The sequence below is a fragment of the Triticum dicoccoides genome, chromosome 7B (genome assembly GCF_002162155.2).
Source record: "Triticum dicoccoides isolate Atlit2015 ecotype Zavitan chromosome 7B, WEW_v2.0, whole genome shotgun sequence".
NCBI classification, from domain to species: domain Eukaryota; kingdom Viridiplantae; phylum Streptophyta; class Magnoliopsida; order Poales; family Poaceae; genus Triticum; species Triticum dicoccoides.
In genome coordinates, this window is record NC_041393.1 from 777,407,553 (window position 1) to 777,419,957 (window position 12,405).

Here is a 12,405-nt window from a genome sequence, read left to right on the forward strand (position 1 = left end):
CCGAGAGCACAGCGCCCGGCCGACGGTAGGACCTGTCCGGCGCGACTCCTTAGCGTAGGCTGAACGAGCGCTCGAATCCTCGGGGCTGGATCACTGCGGTCCCGACAACCTTCAAATCTCTCCTTCCCCATCACCAGTCGGGCGGAGTATGAGTCCCACCAGGACTGGTGTGCCCTCCGTGGGAAGGAGAGGATAAGGCCCGCCGAGGCCCGACATGGCGGCCGCGAAGGCGACTGATGCGGTGATGCGGGCGGCCACCGAGGACAAAGCCATCCACTCCCGCATTGTGAAGAAGCGGTAGCAGACGAACACGCGTAGCCCCACCCGAGAGCAGAATTGGGCGGTCCGTGCCATGGCCGGACTGCCACCAAAGGAGGAGGAGAAGGACAGTGATACGTCTCTGTCGTATCTACATTTCCAAACAATTTTTCTCTTGTTTTTTAACTCGAATTTGCATGATTTGAATGAAACTAAGCCGAACTGACGATGTTTTCAGCAGAACTATCATGGTGTTGTTTTTGCGCACAAATAAAAGTTCTCGGAATCATACGAAACTTTTTGGAGATTTTTATGGAATATATAAAAAATACTAGAGTGAGGGTCCACTTGAGGGGGGCACCAGTTGCCCACAAGGCAATAGGGCGCGACCACCCTCCTTAGGCATGCCATGTTACCTTGTGGGGCCCACGTGGCTCTGCTGACCCTAATCTCAAGCCTATAAATTCCTTTTCCTCGAGAAAAAATAAGAGAAGAAGTTGCATCACATTTTATGATACGTAGTCGTCGCTACCTCATGTTGTTCATCGGGAGGGCTGATCTGGAGTCCGTTCGGGGCACCGGAGAGGGGATTCGTCGCCATCATCATCGCCAACCCTTCTTCATTGCCAATTCTATGATGCTCACCATCAGGGGTGATCAATTCCTTCATAGGCTTGCTGGACAGTGATGAAGTTGGATGAGATTTATCATGTAATCGAGTCAATTTGTTAGGATCAGAGGGTATGCTGATGGTGCTACTGGACTTGTGCTAGTCAAAAGGGAGAAAGCTAAGAACCTTGGCCTTTAAGTTCTTGCAAGGATCAGAGGGTATGCTGATGCTGCTCAGGTAAATCTTACATGCCTCTTCATTAATCATTGTTGGTGAAACAAATGTCATTTGAGAAATCTCGGTCCATTTTTCTTGTTAATGAAGACTTTTACCAATATTATCCTTTCCGTGCCTTGAAACTATCAAGCTGGCCCAAAGAATGATCTTTTTCTTTAGGATTCGTGGTTATTTTTTCTTGTTATTATGCATTGCTATTCATTCATGTGCATGTGCTAAAAAGAAAGAAAGTACCCTACTGGATGCGGATGTGGATGCCAACTAACAATTTTTCACTTTCCGACGTGGGCGCGGGGGTGATCGACGTGGACTACCGCGGCCTGGTGGGCGTCATGCTCTTCAACCACTCGGAGGCGGACTTCATCGTGAAGCCCGACGATCGCGCCACACAGATGATCGTCCAGGTCATTGCGACGCCGGAGGTCGCCGAGGTGGAGGACCTCGACGCCACCGTCCGCTGGGAGGGACTGCTCGGATCCACCGACGTTTCAACTCCGAAACTTGGTAGATATATCTAGAGAAGTGGTCTAGTTATTTGCATCTGATGTTAAATGGGATTCCGAGATCTCGAGTTGAGATGTTCAATGTTGTATCCATGAATGCTGCAAGTGCTAAGATGGTTCTGTGAACTTAGTTTATTTGCACTGGATGTGTCTTGATTTCTATCCATGAATATTGCATCTGACTTCTATTTTTATTTCTTTATTTTTTGGTTAGTTAGTTGTAGCATGGGGTAAAGATGTGGTGCTACTAGTACTTGGATAGTAGTAGCGTAGGTGTAAATGGGGCGCTACTAGTAGTTAGATAGTAGTAGTGTAGGTTTGGAATAGTGGTAGCGTGGGTGGCACCGCACTACTACTAACTTTTTTAGCTGTAGCGCGGGGTAAAAAACGCGCTACTGCTAAAGGTTAGCTGTAGCGTCGTAATAGTAGCGCGGGAACCCACACTGCTGGTATGCAAAAAACCTACGCTACTGGTAGTGTTTTTCCTAGTAGTGTTAGTTTATTATGATGTTTGGGGTCCTGCTCCCTTTGATTCGAAAGGTGGTCATCGCTACTATGTTCTGTTTATTGATGATTTCTCTCGCTACACTTAGCTCTACTTAGTGAAATCTCGTAGCAAGGTTCTATCTATATACAAACGATTTGCTGCCATGGTTCGCATCCAGTTTTCCACGCCCATTCGTACTTTTCGTGCTGACTCCACTGGAGAGTATATCTCCCAGCTATTGCGTGGTTTTCTCGCGGAACAGGGTACTCTTGCCCAGTTCTCATGTCCTGGTGCTCATGCTCAGAATGGTGTTGCCGAATGTAAGCATCATCATCTGCTTGAGATGGCTCGTGCGCTGATGATTGCCGCTTCTCCTCCACCCCACTTTTGTGCCGAGGCTGTGCATCCATCTATCTCATCAACATTCAGTCATCGACTGCTTTGCAGGGTGGTATTCCTGTGGAGTGTCTCACTGGTCGTTCTCCTGACTACTCAGCTCTTCGTATGTTTGGATGTGTGTGCTATATCCTTCTTGCCCCCAGAGAACGCACCAAACTGACTGCTCAGTCGGTTGAGTGTGTTTTCCTTGGCTACAGTGATGAGCACAAGGGCTACCGTTGTTGGGATCCTGTTGGTCGTCGCTTGCGCATCTCGCGTGATGTGACTTTTGACGAGTCTCATTCTTACTACCCACGTCCTTCTTCCTCAAGCTTCTCTGTGGGCGATATTTCGTTTCTTCTTCTTCTCGAGACACCCTGCTATGTGCCTCATGTGTCAGCTCTTCCTCCGGCACCTCTCATTCATTCTCATTCACCACCGACACCATCTTCCCCATCCTCCTCCTCCTCAACCTCTCCACCATCATCTCCAGTCCGTTGCCCTCTCTCACCATTTCCTCTCCACTATACTCGCCGCCCTCGTATTGAGGATGCTTCCCCTGACGTGCCTGGTGCGCCTTCCACCTCTGGTGCACCTTCGTTCACGCCTCCCCTGGTTCATAACCTCCCTGCTCGGCCTTACCCCCCGCCCGATCGCTATTCTCCTAATCGGTACGGTCTCTCTGCTATTGCTGAGCCCACTTCCTATCTGACTGCCATGACTCAGCCTGAATGGCCGCTTGCGATGGCTGAAGAGCTTGCTGCCCTTGAGCGCTCTGGCACCTGGGATCTGGTTTCCCTCTCTTCCGGTATTCGTCCCATCAGCTGCAAGTGGGTCTACAAGATTAAGACTCGCTCTGATGGTTCTCTTGAGCGCTACAAAGCTCGTTTGTGGCCCGTGGCTTCCAGCAGGAGCAGGGATGCGATTATGATGAGACATTCGCTCCTGTGGCTCACATGACCACTATCCGCACTCTCCTTGCTGGCTTCTGTTCGTCATTGGTCTATCTCTCAACTTGATCTGCAGAACGCCTTTCTCAATGGCGAGTTGCGTGAGGAGGTTTATATGCAGCCACCACTAGGGTACTATGCTCCTGAGGGTCTGGTCTGTCGACTTCGCCGCTCCCTCTATGGTCTTAAACATGCCCCTCGCGCCTGGTTTGAGAGCTTCACCTCTGTGGTGACTGCCGCTGGTTTCTTGCCCCGTGATCATGATCCAATATTGTTTGTTCACATGTCTCCACGTGGTCGGACTCTCCTCCTTCTCTATGTTGATGACATGATCATCACTGGTGATTACTCTAACTACATTGCCTTTGTTAAGGCTCGCCTTCGCGACCAGTTTCTCATGACTGATCTTGGCCCGCTTCGCTATTTTCTTGGGATTGAGATCTCCTCTACCTCTAATGGCTTCTACATCTCCCAAGAAAAATATATTCAGGATCTTCTTACTCGCGCTGCTCTCGGTGATGAGCGCACAGTGGTGACTCCTATGGAGCTCAACATTCAGCTTCGTGCCTCTGATGGTGACCCTCTTCCTAATCCCACTCGCTAACGTCACCTCGTTGGCAGTCTTGTCTATCTTGCTGTTACGCGTCCTGACATCTCCTGTTTTGTCCACATCCTGAGTCAGTTCGTTTCAGCCCCCACCTCTGTCCACTATAGTCACCTCCTCAGTGTTTTGCGATATCTTCGTGGCACGATTTCTCAGCGCCTTTTCTTTCCCCGCTCCAGCTCTCTTGAGCTTCAGGCCTATTCTGATGCTACCTGGGCTAGCGATCCCTTTGACCGACGCTCGCTGTCTGCTTACTGTGTCTTTCTTGGTGGCTCTCTTATTGCCTGGAAGACAAAGAAACAGACTGCAGTTTCTCGCTTGAGTACAGAGGCTGAGTTGCGAGCCATGACTATGTTGACGGCTGAGGTGATCTGATTATAGTGGTTACTTGAGGATTTTGGTGTACTACCTCGACCCCCTTACTGTCAGACAGTATCGGTGCTATCAGTATTGCACGTGACCCGGTGAAGCATGAGCTCACCAAACACATCGATGTGGATGCGCACTTTGTGCGTGCTGCTGTGCAGGATCAGGCTCTCGCTCTCCACTATGTACCCTCGGAGTTACAGTTGGCGGACTTCTTCACGAAGACACAGACTCGAGCGCAGCATAGTTTTCTTCACTCCAAACTCAGTGTTGTTGATCCACCATGAGTTTGAGGGGGGGGGGGAGGGGGGGTTAGATGTGTATATTCCCTTTTCGGTACATCCCATTGTATAAGGAGTTTCTTGCACTTTACCACACATGTATATGTAATGGCCTATAGCCCTCAGTGAATACTAGTTGCTGATTATCCAACAATATTTAGGAACGGTGAAAGTATAAATGTATACATGGTAGCAGAACTACACTTCTGCACGTTGTCTTGGAGGCAGGTCCTTTTTGAAGGCGCTGTCTTAAAGTATTTATGTCCTTTGCCTGCTAATATGTCGTTGTAGGTACAACATAGGGATGCTGTCATGAAGCATGTCCTATGTGAATGGCTTCGAGCTTTTCCTTTTCCCTCTTTGTAAATTGATTTATACATGATGCTGTCATGATTATCAGTAACTAAAAAATTATATGATTGTGTGGATCACTCGATACAGAGGCATGAGGATTTTCCCCACTTTTTGAAAGAAAAAAAAATATATGCATGCACGCACAGAGATGCTACATCAGGTTACGCTAAGCAAGCCTAGCTCGAAGAAAAATAATGTCTTATCGTGTACAACTTCCACAGCGTCTGGTTGAGCTATGGATAGCAGCTACTAAGATATACAGTAGCTTGGTAGATGGATGTGACGTCCACTGTCTAGTTAGTTTTGCGATGGCGACCTCCTAACGAGCTAAGAGCAACTTCATGCGATACTCAATGTTACTATTGTTTATTGTTCGGAATTATTTGTCTTGAAAATGGATGTATCTAGACATATTTAGAGGTAGGGCCAGGCAAGTAAGCAAACTTGGCACGGATTTCGGACAATTAATCCCCTTGTTAGAGTCTGAAGCAAAATGGAGCTTCCCCGTTCGTTTGGATTCTCAGCCGTCGAATCGGTTTCCTGATTGCGTTCTGGCCATTGGATCTCGGGCTTGGCCGTCTCCAGCCGTCGGATATTTTTCCTACAGCCGTGTCCCGCCTGGCCGTGCCACCGCGCGTAATTACGCTGCCCCGCCGAGGGCATTCTCGTCATTTCACTTGGCTGGGAAAAGATCCTATAGCACAATTTCTTATGTGACAATGAAGAGAGGCACAATACTAGATAAGGTGTGATCTATTTCCTGACGTATCCCTATAACAAGTTCTTATGTTCAGTACATTCACTTGGTTGATTAGTTTGATTTACTCCCTTAGGTTGATAGGATTTTATTGCAGCTTTTGTACAGATCTTTTATTCTACTTAGGGATAAAAAGTGCAATATAAAATTTCATTGAACAATCTGATCTTAGAGCGGATCATTTCGGTGTTGAATTTGTCTATCCGAACTTTAGTTGTATAGAAATTATCTCGATGAGTGATATACTAATATCCACTGATGTATCATATGCTTTTGATGTTTCTCTGCAGGAGTAGCTTGCACCTTAGTTGGGTGGTGAGGTTGCCGAGCGACCAAGTGAGCACCATTATTTCTGCCCTCTCCGCATTGGCGACTAACTACACCAAGAACTGATGCTAGAACCATCCATGTTATGGTATATAACATCATCATGTACTTCCATTTAGTGTCATATGGATTGTTCAGACATTGTCAAAGCCTTAATTTGTTCTTTCACAAACTTTGCTTTTACTGGTTGCATCTCAAGTAATATGGTAGGTTTGTCAGTTATGATTCAATCACCAAGTAATACCAGTGGATCTGCAAGGAAATAAATTTGTTCTGTGACCAAGGTGTCAGACAAAGCTACTCGCAATGCTTTTTGAAAGCCATGAAAGTGATTTGCAGAAGAAGTTGTTCACTTTAACCAGCCAAATCGAAGATCAAAATAAAGACACTGGATCCAACGACTGCAAAAATAATATAAATGTTGGCTCTGTTCCACAGGTGACTCCCTCCATTCTTCTTCATGAGCCCATTATGTATCTACCCATCGGTTGACCTCTTACACATAATAATTGACTGCATTTCACCAATATGTGTTACAAATTTTCTTGCCAACAACAGATTCTTGATAAATTGGCCATCAGAATTCCAAAGATATTACCATACTGGTCCCCCTCTATTTTAGATATAGCAGAACACACAATAGATTTAAACATCGTAAGTGATAAAGTTTGTTCCACTCCGGGCTTTTATGATACGAACATTCACTAAATTTGTATCTAGCCTCAGTTTCTCTATATTCATAAAATATAATACCACTATGGAAATAAGATCATGTCGTGAACATGTTTTAACAAGTCTTGTCTTTTTATAAAGACCTCGAGCGTGCTTCACTTGTTTTTGGTTTGAAGCAACCAGCTGGGCCCATATATACATAGAAGAAGGGTCATTTACTTTGTTCCATACCTGATAGACAACGAGCACGGCTGACTTAAAATTCCTGGTTTACTTCTCTGTTTCAAACAGGGCCCAGTGGTGCTAGAGATACACATTTATGGTTCATACCTGATCTATATGAACAGAGAAACTATCGTCTTCTTTTTTTGTATATTATTCACATATAGTGTCTCATTTATTTGGTTGCTTCCTTGTATATTTAATTTATGTTGTTGGCATTCAGTATGTTTCATGAGCTATCAGAGAAGAAGGTCATTTCCTAAATGTTATATGCTCATTCTGTGCGTTTATTGTTGTACAATCACACACTTCTTGTTTAGCTGTACACTGTTTGATAGCGTAATCAAGTTTGTTAGTACTATGCGCCTCTTGCATTCCTCTGTCTTTAACATATTGGCCTCTATACAATCAATTGAAATGGATGTGCAGAACAAACATCAGGAAATAGTAGTAACTAGCTACTTCTGGGTACCAATTTTTCTTTTCTGAATTATCAGATACCTTTTTTTCATTCATAAGTACTTCGTCGGCTATGTAGAGTATTAATTCTTTTTTTATTCATGTATGAATGTCTGTAGTTTTACAGTCGAGTATTAAATGTATGTATTACCGGATTGGACAGTTTGTTGATGTTACGCTCCTTCTCTCCCTTCCCCCAAGCGCTCAAGGAGCAGCGACAAGAGCAACACAGCCCGTCAACGCGTTTGGCCCTCTTTGAGGTACACACACTCCTATCTTCCTTCTCCCGCGCTTCGTCCCACTCTGTATGTGCGGTTTCTCCACCTTCGTTCTATGACACGGATTGGTTATGTGTGATGCCTCGGTGGATTAGGATATGAAATTAATGCTAGATGTAACCAATCTCACCTTTGCATATTTCCTTGTTGAAAGAAAATTGAACCATGTCCTGAATCTGCACCTATTATGTTGATTGCTAATTTTCTTCATGATCCTATCATGGTTTGGATTGTTGTGGCTTCCAAGCAATTATATAACAGGAGCAAGGTTTATAGCATGGCCCATGACCTCTTCCTTTAGCTTTGGATGAATTTTGTTATATAACCATTTTGTATGACATTCAGAAGTCGTCTCTGCCCTTTCCCCTTTGTTTGTGAATGGCCTTATGTTTTGCATGTATATTCTCCATTAAAACCCTTTGTTCTACTTGCTCCTGCCTCATTCTTTTAGATATAAAATACTGAAATAGAACATGACTAATTGGGTTTCTATATTTAATTTCAGTTTACGGTGGTGGAAATTCACATTCTTTTTCAAAAGCATATTTAATTTGTTTATCCTACATTATCTATGACAGGTCGATAAAAGATGTATATGTTATTGGTTCTTGCTCATGCTCTTTTCTTATGTCTGTGTTCAGGCCTAACCTCGCCAAACTTTGCTACACATCATATCATGAGGGAACGAAGGTAAGTAGGTAAATTGGCGACAACATATCATATTGCTTTAAGTATTACTCAGTCCTAATTTGCAGTAGTGTAATAATCCCATCATTCTGTCAGCCAGACATTGAGTTGACTCTGGACTCAATCAGAAGTATTTCAATTTCTCATATGTTGGTTAAAACTATCAGTGGTGTAGTATCCAATCATTCTGTTAGCCAAACATTGAGCTGGTCATGGACTCGGTCAAAAGTATTTGAATTTCTCAAATAATCTTTGTGCTTACTTACTTTTATCTGACTATGTTATGAAAAGACCAGTAATTACTTATGTGATTGTACGATGTTAGCTCAATGATTTCAAAGCACATAAGATGTCATGAGTTAGGATGGACATAACCATGCCCTCTGAAACAGTCACCAAAATTTAAGGAAGTTCATACATGTGTCTTCATTTTTATGGATTAGGAGGACCACCTATTACCCACTGTCCAAAACCTTTCATAGGGGGTCAGTGCATGAATTGTTTTCTTGCTATACATAAAACACACTATATTAATAATTTGGCTAACACGAGATGTCTTTCAGCAGATGCGTCCATCGCAACACTCAAGCAAATCAGATGACAAGGTGTTTGGAGCAAGCTAATCATAGCCAACTACATAGTTTAGTACTATGTTGTATTAAAGCAGTGTAAACAACTTATATGGCCTGCTTTTGGTATATCGTATCAAACCTTGATCTTTAGGTATTTCATGCTACATTTTTTAACAAATGCACCAATGGTTTGTAACGAGATTTGATGTTTTGCATTGGACCATTACTGCTGTAAGTAAATGTTATCTTCTGCCTTTTGAGTAATACTACCAGGTGTTGGATTGTTAGACTGAATAGATGTATACCGTACTACCGGATTAGCTAAAACGGGACTGGATGGGGTGCGGCAGGCTGCAATATCTTGCTATTTTTATATTTGCAATGCTTTAATTATTGTATTACCGGATTGGATATAAATTGTACCCGGCAGCGGTGCTGCCGGGTGCGGCAAGCCGCATTTCCTACCTAGTCACTGAATAAAGCAGCGAAATTCACAAAAATATGAAGATCGATGTGACAGGTGACCCTTCTTTCTCCTCTTCATGTCATCGGATCTCTCTGTTAGATTAGATTCTTACCAAACTTACACGTCACACAAAGAGTAGCATGCATACAATATACTCTCCGTCTCAAAATAAGTGTCTCAACTTTGTACGCATTAACTTTAATGTAAAGTTGTAATATATAGTCCAGATACTTAATTTTGGACCGAAGATAATACTCCCTCCGTCTCAGTTTACAAGTCCTACGCGTATACCTAGGTTGCCAATTTTATCACCCTAATATAAACTATATAACACAAAAATTATACCTTTTGAAAATAGAACATCTGAAGTTTATATTGGTATATTTTTTGTAATATATGACTTCTATTAGATTGGTCAAATTGACGACCTAGGGATACGCGCATGTCCTGTAAACTGAAAGAGAGGGAGTACTGGCGTGCATGGACCTGCCGTCCATAAAGAGATGGAGATTCGTGCACGTGGATCTTGCCGATATACAACGGAAATTTATGATACCTTTTTCATTTACTGATAAGTTCTAAAAAAACCTTGCGTAACCAAAACAACATAAACTTTCACAAACGTGAAACACACATAGCATGAATTTCTAGCTAACTTTTGACGGTGGACCGTACACGTTATCAATGACGGAACTACATCATCAAATCTGAGCAGGTAGCACAAAGGAAAGCCCACCATTTTTGTCCTCACACCCCAGTCTGGGTGCTCCTATTCGGCGCTTCCGGCACCAGGAAAGCTCCCTGGCGCCCACACGCCAATGCTGGTGTGCCGACCCCTGTAGATCCTAGCGCTCGATTGCATTTTATACCCCCCTGGTTCACTCGATCGCAGTTGAAAAAGAAACGATTTTTTTCTGCAAAAAAGAAAATGTTCGTGAATTCAAAACAATGTTCACCGGTTTTGAATTTTTTTCATGAATTTTAAGAAAATCAAATTTCAAAAAAGTTCATCAAATTTGACTAAATTTCGTGGATTTTGAAAAAAGTTCATCTAATTGAAAATGTTCGTCTAATTTGAAAGTTTTCATCAATTTTGAAAATGTTGATGGATTTTTAAAAAAGTTCATTGAATTGAATTTTTTTATCAACTTTGAAAAGAGTTCAACGAATTTAGAAAAGATTTAATGAAGAATTATACAAAGTTCATCAAATCTGAAAATGTTCATCTATTTGGAAAAAGTTCATTAAATTTTAAAAAAGTTCATCAAATCTGGAAATGTTCATCTATTTTAAAAAAGTTCATCGACTTTGAAAAAATAATTCAAAAACCTAAAAAAGGTGCGCATTTAAGAAATAGCAAAAAGAAAAAGAAATGTACAAGAAAAATGAAAAAGGAAAAGAACAAAACGAACTGAAGAAGGAAATAAAAGAAAAAAAGAGAATTAAGCTTGCGCTAGCGGGTGAGTGGCCTGGTGGTTGCTGCCCTTCCCTTCGGATGACGAGGTCGCCACTTCTATCCCGTCGCTGGCCAGCTCATTTTTTGAAAGTTTAAACGTAAATAAGAAGGCATATGGGCCGGCCAATAGCGAAGCAGGGTGTGCACCCATCTGCAGTTTATACTATAACGGGCGCCTGAAGCACGAAATAGAGAATGCCCCCCAATCTACTACTACTACTCTCAGCTTCAACTGTATTTGCTATGGGCTGCATATGGGCCACGACCTGCTTTTGCTAGCGGAAAACTTGCACTGCCCTTCATACCATGGTAGAAAAACCACTCTTTATGACACATGGAGTAGATCACAGCATGAAAAGATGTAGGGTATACGTCGATGCAAAAAAAAAAAGATGTCGGGTATACGTATGCATGCACAACGATGCGTACACACGGACCTATGTAGTAGTAGTATATCTGATTGTCTACGTCCACAGCATTTGCATGCATGTACTAAGATGAGAAATAGCATGATGGACGTCACGTCCACTGTCCACTGTCTAGTTAATAGCATGATGGATCTAAACAGCTTCTTTTTGATAATTTTACTTCTGGTATCGCATATATCATCACTAGTAGAAAACAGGGCTTTCGTGAGGTCAAGGGGCCTGCCGGCCCTCATGGGGCATTGGTTCCGGTTCGTCTGGCCCCTTTGGTCCCGGTTGATCGGACAAATCGGGACCAATGGGCCTCGCTCCTAGCCCACCATCACTAGTTCGGTTGGTGGCTTGAACCGGGACCAAAGTTTGCCCTTTAGTCCCGGTTCCAGCCACGAACCGGGACCAATGAGATGCCTATATATACCCCTCGCCCCCGAGCAGAGCAGTGGAGTGCTCTGTTTTTTCTGGCCGTTGAGGGGAGGGTTTTGTGGTGCTCTAGCTCACCTCCTATGCACATGAGGTGTTCGATGGAATGCCCGAGCCACACTACTTAAGCTTTCTCCTCTCCAAGCTCGACCTCCAAGCTTCATTTTCCTCAACATTTGTCTAGGTTTAGCGGTCCGTCACGTCCCGTCCCCGTCTTCACCGTCGTCGATCCCCCGCGCCAATCTCGTCGCCGGCACCACCGTGGTGAGCCTCTTGTTCATATCTTCTTTCTGAAAGGAAAAAAAATTCTTACTTGTATGTTTAGATAGATACTTGTATAATTTTCTTACTTTTATTATTGCTTCTTATTATTTAGTGCGATGGTTTTGGCATCCGCCCCCGTCAGAGGGAGCCGAATACTACCTCCAATGTGATGGAGCCCATACAACGGGCCTCCACTCCTGGTATCACACCTTTAAAGGTAGTGTTGTTAGGCTTGATTCGTGACGGGTCAATCCCCATCTTCCAGACAGTATCTTGATAGATTAAGTTGAGACTGCTTCCTCCATCCGTCGATGATTGGATCAATGTAACACCCCCAGTGTCATGCTACAGTAACCCTCTGTGATTAAGCTA

At 43.6% G+C, this 12,405-nt stretch overlaps 1 pseudogene; it reads left to right on the top strand.

Moving 5' to 3' along the window:
* The first annotated feature begins 214 nt into the window (after positions 1-214).
* Positions 215-1,623, top strand: LOC119339821 (annotated as a pseudogene).
* Positions 1,624-12,405: the final 10,782 nt, after the last annotated feature.